The sequence below is a fragment of the Rana temporaria genome, chromosome 4, assembly GCF_905171775.1.
Source record: "Rana temporaria chromosome 4, aRanTem1.1, whole genome shotgun sequence".
NCBI lineage: Eukaryota > Metazoa > Chordata > Amphibia > Anura > Ranidae > Rana > Rana temporaria.
The window spans coordinates 193952688-193964521 of record NC_053492.1 but is presented as its reverse complement, the minus strand read 5'-3'; positions in this window follow the sequence as shown (position 1 = coordinate 193964521).

Below are 11834 nucleotides of genomic sequence, written 5' to 3'. Positions count from 1 at the left end.
TGGAGAGGAAGTCAACACAACACGCTGGCAGCAGTGGCAGATAAGCTGGGTGGGGCAGGGGGGCGGGGCGCAGCTGCTATAATCCCAATGTCGGGTGTTTTGTCAGAATCGGTGACCCGTCACATTCGGTAACGGAAGTGAACACCACGCCCATCTTGGTACACCCTGCACTTTGCCGCAGTAAGCCTGCAGTCAGAAGACAGTGGCAGCGGAGATCTTGTTACACCCAGTCCATACAGTTCCCTAACTATATGGGATGGGTGTAACAAGATCTCCGCCACCGCCTTCTGACTGCTGGCTTACTGCGGCCGAGTGCAGGGTGTACCAAGATGGGCGTTGCGGTGTTATGATGGAATGTCACTTTGTTTGTCTTTCTAGCAGAATTGAATATTAGGTGTCTCATCATTATGCAATTGCCAATCAGTGCTGCCTTTCTGTGCCCATCAGTGCCACCTATCATTTCCCAGTAGTGCTGCCCATCAGTGCCATCTCATCAGTGACGCCTATAAGTGCCCATCAGTGCCACCCAATCAGTGTCACCTATCAGTGCTCATTAGTCAGTGCCCATCAGTGCTGCATATTAGTGCCTCCTCACCAGTGCCGCCTCATCAATGCCTATCAGTGCCACAACCTAATCCTATCAGTGCTGCCTCATCCGTGCCCATTGGTGCAGCCTATCAGTGCAGCCTCATCAGCGCACATCAGTGAAGGAGAAAAATTACTTATTTACAAAATTTTCGTACAGAAACAGCTAAAACTGCAAAATTTTCAGGAGGCTGTCCCTATCAAAAACTTTCACATGACATGAAAAAAAAAAAAGTATCAGTAATCTGTATAGGCGAGTAATTGAAAAAAAGTACTCGGTCTTTAAAAAGTGGTATCGGTGCAACCCTAATTTCTACCATTGGTGAAGGATTGGCACTACGGGTGTTTCCAAGTATTGGGTAAAGGTTGTAGTACTCGGAGTTGCTGACCTAGACTTTTTTCTGATCTTCCCAATCTTCATACTTGTTCCAGGTCAATGAGTACTGAAGTTAGGGGGTCAACAAAACAACAGGCAAATAGCATTTTCAGATGGAATTTAGCAATAGCAACCCCTATCCCTCTTGTGAAAGGTGGATTTCCTGTACTATCCGCATAAATGTGTTACACCAATAGACATGAATTGTGTGTTTAGCGCGTTCACAACAACACAAAGCAGAACACAAACCGTTTGTGTTGTGATATGTTAATGATTCATGCCAGCTGTTTTCTAAGCATTCAAATAATGAGCACATTCTAAAATAGGAACTCAAATCTAGGACTATGCAAAGTCCTAATGTGCCAGATATGGAATGCTGAGAATGTCTGTGTGGATTGCAGGCCTTTCACGCCTCATGCCAATTAAACGCAGCATCTAAATCTTACAAGCACATTCTCTTCGTTTGACTCCTGACACTCACTGGGTTCATAGTGAGTTCAATATTGCAAAGTTTGCATAAATTATTATTATACAGAATTCATATAGCGCAAACAGTTTGCACAGCATGAGGGCAGAACGTACAATTACAATACAATTCAATTCACAATCAGAGGGCCCTGTTTGTTAGAGCTTACAATCTTCAATTACAATATTAACATAAAGAACAGATTTATATTTAAAAGAAAAGGGCAATAGAGTTACTTTTAGACGGATAATAACATGCAATTATGCTATATGCAGGGCTGCCATTAAAAATCATGGGCCCCATATTGTACAGCTTACCTGATAGAGTCAGCCTCCAGAATATTTAGCAGGATCATAGGGGGGTGATTGTGGTATGTGATGACACGCTATGTCCTCCTAAAAGTTCCAACCAGGATCAAGTTGTAAGCTTTTGCTGGTGGGGGGGACTCTAGCTCACCAGCAATGGCTGTGGTTCTGTGTATGCACATGTTTAACCCCTTTGTTACTGGACGGGTAAGAGCTGGAATACTTGCATGAATACTGGCTAAGGGGAAATGTCCTCTCCTCTTTTCACATCTCAACAATTTTGTGTTACATTTTAGTGGAAAAATGTCAGAGTGGACCATTGATAACATCAGAGGGCACCAGTGCAGAGTGGCCACAGGGGGACAGCCAGGCACACCTTCTGACCTGATGTACCACAAGCTACTTCCTGTACCCCCCTATTATCAGCCCTGGTTAACATATAGGCTACTATACCCATACGTGGCATAATTAGACGTCCATTCATTCTACATTAGCGATTTTAGACTAAACGAACCTTAAAACAATAAAAGTGTATTCACAGAAAATATCTCTAGATCAGCTTTTAAGCTTCCTCCATAGGTTGTTCAGGATCCCTTGATCAGCCTGCACAGTGCTGGCATCAATATTACTTAGACGATCCAATGGTATTGCAACAGTGGAGCCCCTCATCTCTCAGATTATTAATTAGCTTTTTAGCTGTCTGAAAGAGGAACATTTTTACCATTGACACCCATGTAATGAGTTATTTTCCCTCAACATAAGGCTGTATTATACCAATAACATAAAGGGCATTACATAGAAAAAAAAACATTGAGTTCAACCATTCTTAGTAAGGAACAGGCCATTCTTTCTTCTGATGACCAGTGCAAAAAGGACTCTTTCATGCTGACCATCAATCTAAGGTGGCAACTGCTTTACTGACCAAAAATGTAAGGGGACACTTCTTTACTCACCTCCAATGTCCAAAGGGACACTTCATTTCTGGACATTATTACTTGTTCTAATTTCATGATTAGTACTGAAAGTAATGTCATATACTGTTTAAAGACGAAAAAAAAAAAAACAATGTTACAATTTATCAACACTGGTTATCAAATTCCCAAGTAGGGATGAGCTTCATGTTCGAGTCGATTATCGTATGTTCGTCCGTTCGTCAAATTAGGAACGTTATGGGCCGTTTGGGCCAAATTCGAGTGGCGTGTCACGGCCCATAATTCACTGCGGCATCACAGTGCATTGCTGGCTGATGATTGGCCAAGCATGCACTATGACCCGCATGCTTGGCCAATCACAGTTTGCAAAAAACAGAGAGACATAATTGACCAAAGCCAGGGTGGCTTTGGCCAATTATGGCTCAGGGGGTTTAGTACACTATATAAGGCCGCTTGGAAGTTGGCCTTGTGTAGTGTGTTGCGGTGGTTACAGAGAGAGTAAGAGAGAGAGAGTGTCATTTTTTTGAGTTAGATAGAGCAGGCAGGCAGGCAGGATAGTCAGTTAGAGTTACAGTATGTAGAGGATATATATGCATCCCAGGTGTTGTATATATATTTATACACTGTATTGAGTTAAGCTAGATCCGCTTTTCCTAATATACTGACAGGCAGGCAGTTGATGTGCTAGCTGCAGTATTTTCACTTGGTGTACTGTCTGTGTCCTCTGCACAGTGTGCACCTAAAGCTACGTCAATAGATTTGCTGGTGTTCTCATATTAATACCACAAGCAGGGATCTGCTCATATTAATACCACAGGCAGGGGATCTGCAAGTATTTTCACGTGGTGTACTGTGTCCTCTGCACAGTGTGCACCTAAAGCTACGTCAATAGATTTGCTGATGTTCTCATAATAATACCACAGGCAGGGATCTGCTCATATTAATACCACAGGCAGGGGATCTGCAAGTATTTTCACGTGCTGTACTGTGTCCTCTGCACAGTGTGCACCTAAAGCTACGCCAGTAGTTTTGCTGGTGTTCTCATATCAATACCACAAGCAGGGATCTGCTCATATTAATACCACAGGCAGGGGATCTGCAAGTATTTTCACGTGGTGTACTGTGTCCTCTGCACAGTGTTCACCTAAAGCTACGTCAATAGATTTGCTAGTGTTCTCATATTAATACCACAAGCAGGGATCTGCTCATATTAATACCACAGGCAGGGGAATCTGCAAGTATTTTCATGTGGTGTACTGTGTCCTCTGCACAGTGTGCACCTAAAGCTACGTCAATAGATTTGCTGGTGTTCTCATATTAATTCCTACAGGCAGGGATCTGCTCATATTAATACCACAGGCAGTGATCAGCAAGTATTGTCAGTATTTGTGCAGCTACATCTCCCTGCAGGCCATTATGTCTGGAAGGAGAACAAGGAGAGGCAGAGAGTCACGAGCCGATAAAAGAGGGCAAGCAGGCTCTGCATCTAGAGGCAACAGTGCTGGTCGTGGACACGGTGCATCCTCATCAGCACGTGGCCGTGGGACACGCTCGTCCTTTTTTTTCGGCATCTGGCCGTGTTGAGCCGCAACATGCCGAAGACTTTGTAGAGTGGATGACAAAGCCGTCCTCATCCTCCTCATCCTCTCTTACCCAGGCTCAGGGTACTTTGTTCGGCAAAGCAGCTGCCAATGTGGCCTCTTCCCTCTGCTCAATTGGCATCAGACACTCCTTCTCTATCCCCACCATGTCCTCCTGAGGAGTCCCTCAAACTGTTTGACCACAGTGTTGGGTACATGCTGCAGGAGGATGCGCAGCGTTTTGAAGGCTTCAATGATGGTACACAGCTAGAGGAAGGCAGTAACATGAGCCCAGAGAGAGGGGGTGCCCAAGAAGGACAGCAATTTGGCAGTCATGTTCCCCCAGCTGAAGCATACTGCCAGGTTTGCTCCAGTGATGAGGAGGGAGGGGATGATGAGGTCACTGACTCCACGTGGGTTCTTGATAGGAGAGAGGAGGAGGAGGAGGCACATCTCCAACAAGGCAGGATGCCTTCCAGGGGCCAGCTTAAAGGCAGCACACCGACTGCATCACAACGCAGAGCTACGCATGTGCAGGGCACTGCTGTCTCTCAGCGTTATTCCAAAAGTTCTTTGGTGTGGGTCTTTTTTGAGACGAGTGCATCAGATCGCACCGCTGCTATTTGCAATATATGTCTCAAGCGTATCTCGCATGGCCAAAACATCACCTGCTTGGGCACTACATGCTTGACCAGACATATGTCAACCTGCCATGCAATTCATTGGCAAGCGTACCTCAAAGACCCACACCAAAGAACAAAGCGGACCTCTCCTTGCCCCTCATAAGCTGGGATCTCCAACCCCACTATACCCTCAGTCCTCTCTGAAGCCTACACGGATAGGACTGAAGGTGTAGAATTAGGTGTGTCACAGCCAAGTACTTGTGGGCAGTCTACTATCGGTACACTGGCGTCAGATTGTACCGGGCAAATTTCCCTGCCCCAGCTGCTGCAGCGCCAAAATAAGTTCTCTCTAAGCCATCCACATGCCCAGCGGTTGAATGCTAGCTTAGCTAAATTGCTAGCACTTCAACTGCTGCTTTTTCAGTTGGTAGATTCTGCCCCCTTCCATGAGTTTGTGGAATGTGCGGTACCTCAGTGGCAAGTTCCCAAACGCCACTTTTTATCACAGAAGGTGATTTCGGCTTTTTACTGGCATGTGGAAAGCAATGTACATGCCTCGCTGGACAGGGCGGTCAGTGGTAAGGTGCATATTACTGCTGACTCATGGTCCAGCAGGCATGGACAGGGACGTTACCTATCTTTCACAGTGCATTGGGTGACTCTGCTGGCAGCTGGAAAGGATGCAGGACAAGGTACAGTAGTGTTGGAGGTTGTTCCACCACCACGCCTCCAAAATGCTACTACTGATTGTGACACACCTCTCTCCTCCACCCCTCCTCTTCTTCTTCCTCTGTGGCCTCTTCCTGTGCTGATGTGTCCTCAGAACCAGCGGTGCTCCGTAGGCGTTTAAGGGGCTACGCAGGTATGCAGGCAAAGAGATGCCATGCGGTGCTTGAGCTGGTGTGCTTGGGGGACAGGAGCCACACTGGGGCAGAGGTACTGTCAGCTCTGCAGGGGCAGGCTCAGAGGTGGTTGACGCCATGCCAGCTTAAGCCAGGAATGGTGGTTTGCGACAATGGCACCAACCTCCTCTCCGCCCTCCGACAGGGAAAACTGACCCATGTGCCCTGTTTTGCTCATGTCCTTAACTTGGTGGTGCAGCGGTTCTTGGGCAGGTACACGGGTTTACAGGATGTCCTGAAGCAGGCCAGGAAACCCTGTGTGCATTTCCGGCCCGGGCGCAATGTGATGACATCACGCCCGGGTACTCGTAAGTAAACAAACCGCAATTGCAGCTAGTAAGAATGAGATCTGTGAATTTTTTTTCACAATACCATTCTTTCCAGCCTGGAGGAGAGATGTGGGGTCTTATTGACCCCGCATTTCTCTCTTTAATGAGGACCTGTCACACACTATTCCTATTACAAGGGATGTTTACATTTAATAGGAATAAAAGCAATCGAAAAAAAAAAAAGTGTAAAAAATAAATAAATAAGTAAAATTAAAAATAAAATTAAAAAAACCCTGTCCCCGGTAGCTCGCGCTCAGAAGCGAACGCACACGTAAGTCCCACCCACCTATGTAAATGTCGGTCAAACCACACATGTGAGGTGTCGCTGCGTGGTGAGGTGTTTGAAAAATGATTGCTCAAATACAGTGCAAGATAAAAAGTTGCAATGACCGCCATTTTATTCCCTATGGTGTCTGTTAAAAAAACATATATAATGTTTGGGGGTTCTGAGTAATTTTCTAGCAAAAGAATAATGATTGGTACATGTAGGAGAGAAGTAGAATAGGCCCGGTATGGAGGTGGGTTTTAAAGCCCTGTATTGAAGTGGTTAAAGAAATTTTTCAGTTTTTTTCACTTTAAGCATCATTAAAATCACTGCTCCCGAAAAAACGTCCGTTTTAAAAAAAAAATTGCATTGATACATGTCCCCTGGGGCAAGACCCGGATCCCCAGACCCATTTTAGCACAATAACTTGCATATAAGCTATTAAAATTAGCACTTTTTATTTCAAACGTTCGAGTCCCATAGACTTCAATCGGGTTCTAAAGTTTGCGCGAACCTTTGGTCCATTCAAAGGTTCTCATGCGAACCGAACCGGGGCGTGTTCGGCTCATCCCTATCCCCAAGGTACCACACATTTATTCTTTGAAGTGGTTCACCGGAACCTAAACATAAATTTTAATGATTCCTCTTTGGAAAGGGGCTGAGAAAAGCAGCTGTAGATCACAATGAGTTGTAAAACCAGTGTATAGAAGGCTTATATTGTAACTATAGTTTTATTCTATTAAAAAGGTGACATTAAATGGCAAGGTTTAGGCTCTACTAGTCATTAAATATTGTAATTCATAATTTAACAAATGGTCCCAAATGAGAACTTTTGGTTCCCCAGAAACTACCTCCCCTTTTGTCCCCCCCCCCCCCGAGAACCCTTGGCACCTTTTTCTAGGTGTCTACGGTTTTGTAATGTCACGGGACCCCTTCACTCTTTTTTCCTCTGGTGATGAGTGGATCCTAAATGCTACAGAGAGAGGTGCCACACATTCTTTTGTGAGCCTATGGGGAACCTTGATACTCCAGTCCCATTGTTTAATTGGTAAGTCTGTGGGGGATAGAAACACAGATTGGGTGATCTGCTTATTGGATTTTAAGAGGCTCTTAAAGAATTTCCAAGAACAAAAAAATTATATATTTCCGCTAACCAATTTTAAGTTAATAAAGTTTTCTTTATTTAGGCCAAGTACATTTTAACTGTCGATCCTGCCATAAACGATGCTGTTATCTTCATGTTTTTTTTCTTTTCTCATCATCCACCTGCTAAGGTTTTTTTTACCTCATTCTCCTCACCTCCTGATCACACATGGTAGAGCAGTCAGTAACTAACTGCATCTCATACTTGCTCTGCAACTGCCTATTATCTTTCTGATGTGGAAAGTGGAACAATGTGATGTGCTTACGCCACAGCTTTGGCATTACCTTCTGTTATTTCTTTTAGATTAAGCTAATGGGCATCGCTCTAGCTTATCCTATCATCATCCGCATTCATTTTGTTCACAATTCTGGAGCTTAATGCTGCCTGCTTCTTCATTCAGTTCCAACATCACCAGTCCCCAGTTTCCTCCTTTCCTATCTTGCTAAAGCATCACAGATCCCCACTACCTTCCAGACCATTCTGCTCCAGTGTTACTGATCCCTTTCCCCTCTAACTTCATTGTCTCTGAAACCCACTGCTTCCTGTCCAATTTCAAAGTAGAGCCGCTGATCCCTACTTCTTCCTGACCTATCTTGCTCCACATGGCTGGATTCCACAAATTAGTGCAGTGTCACTTAAGCCCCATACACACAGGCCAAATATCCGGTGGTATTAGAGAGTATTCAGCCCGTGCGTATGGCAGCCGGTCCGACAGAAGCCGGGCACTTGGGGCAAGGGCGGAAAATGTCTACTGATTGGCATCCGATCTCAGCCAATGGCAGAGAGTGCTGACCGGCAGGGGCGGACCGACCATTGGGACTCTTGGGCACTGCCTGAGGGCCCCATGCCACCGGGCTCAATAAAACCAGGGATGTATGTAAAAATCTGTGTTTTTTTTACATGTGTCCCGTATATGTCCGAAACTGACATGCTTTTGATATGAAAATCCTGAGATTTTAGCTGCCTAGCCTCTGCACTGCCTCCTGGAGTGGTGGCCACCTGTAAGCCCAGGGGCCCCATAATCTTCTATTGCCCGGGGGCCCCATGAGTTGTCAGTCCACCCCTGCTGACCGGTGTGTTCTATGCTTACGTATATTGACTGTGGAGGGTGGATGGGCTCTATTACGAGCACAACATTAGTGATTAGGAAATGTAAGGATTTAGAGAAGATCAAAATCCCTGCTGAGATGTGTGCAAACCTGGTAAACAACTACAAGAAACATCTTACCTCTGTGCTTGCCTACAAGGGTTTCTCCACCAAGTATGTCATATTTTGCTTGGGTATCAAATACTTATTTTACTCACTGAACTGCAACTCAATTTATAACATTTGTATCATGTGTTTTTTTTCTGGGTTTGTGGTTGATATTCTGTCTCTATCAAGTAAAATACACCTATGATAAAAATTATAGACCCTTAATTTCTTTTTAAGTGGGAAAACGTACAAAATCCGCAGGTGATGAAATAATTATTTTCCCCACTGTGTGTATATATATATACATACAGTATCTCACAAAAGTGAGTACACCCCTTACATTTTTGTAAATATTTTATTATATCCTTTCATGTGACAACACTGAAGAAATTACACTTTGCTACAATGTCAAGTAGTGTGTATGCAGCTTGTAAAACAGTGTCAATTTGCTGTCCCCTCAAAATAACTCAACACACAGCCATTAATGTCTAAACCCCTGGCAACAAAAGTGAGTACACCCCCAAGTGAATATGATCAAATTGGGCCCAATTAGCCATTTTCCCTCCCCGGTGTCATGTGACTCGTTAGTGTTACAAAGTCTCAGGTGTGAATTGGGAGCAGGTGTGTTAAATTTGGTCTTATCGCTCTCACTTTCTCATATTGGTCACTGGAAGTTCAACATGGCACCTCATTGCAAAGAACTTTCTAAGGATCTGAAAATAAAGAATTGTTGCTCTACATATAGATGGCCTAGGCTTTAAGAAGATTGCCAAGACCCTGAAACTGAGCTGCAGCACAGTGGCCAGGACTATACATCGGTTTAACAGGACAGGTTCCACTCAGAACAGGCCTCACCATGGTTGACCAAAGATGCTGAGTGCACATGCTCAGCGTCATATCTAGAGGTTGACTTTGGGAAATAGACATATGAGTGCTGCCAGCACTTCTGCAGAGGTTAAAGGGGTGGGGGGTCAGCCTGGCAGTGTTCAAACCATATGCTTCACACTGTATTAAATTGGTCTGCATGGGTGTCGTCCCAGAAGGAAGTCTCTTCTGAAAATGATGCACAAGAAAACCCACAAACAGTTTGCTGAAGACAAGCAGACTAAGGACATGGATTACTGGAACCATGTCCTGTGGTCTGATGAGACCCAGATAAACTTATTTGGCTCGGATGGTGTCAAGCGTGTGTGGCGGCAACCAGGTGAGGAGTACAAAGATACAGTCAAGCATATTGGTGGAAGTGTCATGGTTTGGGGCTGCATGAGTGCTGCCGGCACTGGGGAACTACAGTTCATTGACATACAGAAGCAGAGCATGATTCCCTCCCTAAGGAGACTGGGCTGCAGGGCAGTATTTCAATATGATAATGACCCCAAACAGACCTCCAAGACGACCACGGTCTTGCTAAAGAAGCTGAAGGTAAAGGTGATGAACTGGCCAAGCATGTCTCCAGACCTAAACCCTATTGAGCATGTGTTGAGCATCCATAAATGGAAGGTGGAGGAGCGCAAGGTCTCTAAAGCCTCGTACACACGATCAGTCCATCCGATGAGAACAGTCTAATGGACCGTTGTCATAGGTTAACCGATGAAGCTGACTGATGGTCCGTCGTGCCTACACACCATCGGTTAAAAAACTGATCGTGTCAGAACACGGTGACGTAAAACACAACGACGTGCTGAAAAAAATGAAGTTCAATGCTTCCAAGCATGCGTCGACTTAATTCTGAGCATGCATGGATTTTTAACCAATGGTTGTGCCTACTAACGATCGTTTTTTTCCCTTCGGTTAGGAATCCATAGGTTAAATTTAAAGCAAGTTGGCTTTTTTTAACCTATGGTTAAATAACCTATGGGGCCCACACACGATCGGTTTGGACCGATGAAAACGGTTCATCAGACCACTGTCCTCTGGTTAACCTATCGTGTGTACGAGGCCTAACATCCACCAGCTCCATGATGTCGTCATGGAGGAGTGGGAGAGGACTCCAGTGGCAACCTGTTAAGCTCTGGTGAGCTCCATGCCCAAGAGGGTTAAGGCAGTGCTGGAAAATAATGGTGGCCACAAAAATATTGGCACTTTGGGCCCAATTTGGACATTTACACTTAGGGGTGTACTCACTTTTGTTGCCAGCGGTTTATACTTTAATGGCTGTGTGTTGAGTTATTTTGAGGGGACAGCAAATTTACACTGTTATACAAGCTGTACACTCACTACTTTACATTGTAAAGTGTAATTTTTTCAGTGATGTCACATGAAAAGATATAATAAAATATTTACAAAAATGTGAGGGTTGTACTCACTTTTGTGAGATACTGTATATATACAGTTTTGTTCAAAATTATTCAACCCCCCAATGCTGTAAAGGGTTTTAGGAAATTTACTGTACATTTGTAATTGTATTCAGAATGAAATCCTACAAGGACTTCTTAAAGAACCATATGCAACTAAAATGACATAAATTGGTTTTGTAATACAGTAGTAAATGCTTATTTTGTGAATTCTTCATTTACACAATTATTCAACCCCTTAAAGACTACCACTCTGAAGAACAGAGGTTCATTGAAGTATTTTCAATCAGGTATTAAAAACACCTGTGGATGTCAGGGAGCAGCAATAAAGCCTAATAAGCACCAATCAGGCAGCTTTAAAATGACTGTGATACTCAGCTCCTTCTAGACATTTACTGGTGTGGTTACAAACATGGTGAAGTCAAGAGAATGGTCGGGGAAGACAAGAGAAGAGGTGATTACTCTTCACAGGAAGGGCAATGGCTATAAAAAGATTGCAAAGATGTTAAACATACCAAGAGACACCATAGGAAGCATCATTTGCAAATTCAAGGCAAAGGGCACTGTTGAAACGCTACCTGGTCGTGGCAGAAAGAAGATGCTGACTTCGACTGCTGTGCGCCACCTGAAGCATAGAGTGGAGAAAAGTCCCCTTGTGACTGCTGAGGAACTGAGAAAAGATTTGTCAGATGTGGGTACTGAAGTTTCTGCTCAGACAATACGGCGCACACTGCGTAATGAAGGCCTCCATGCCAGAACTCCCAGGCGCACCCCCTTGCTGTCTCCAAAGAATAAGAAGAGTCGACTGCAGTATGCAAAAATCATGTGGACAAATCAC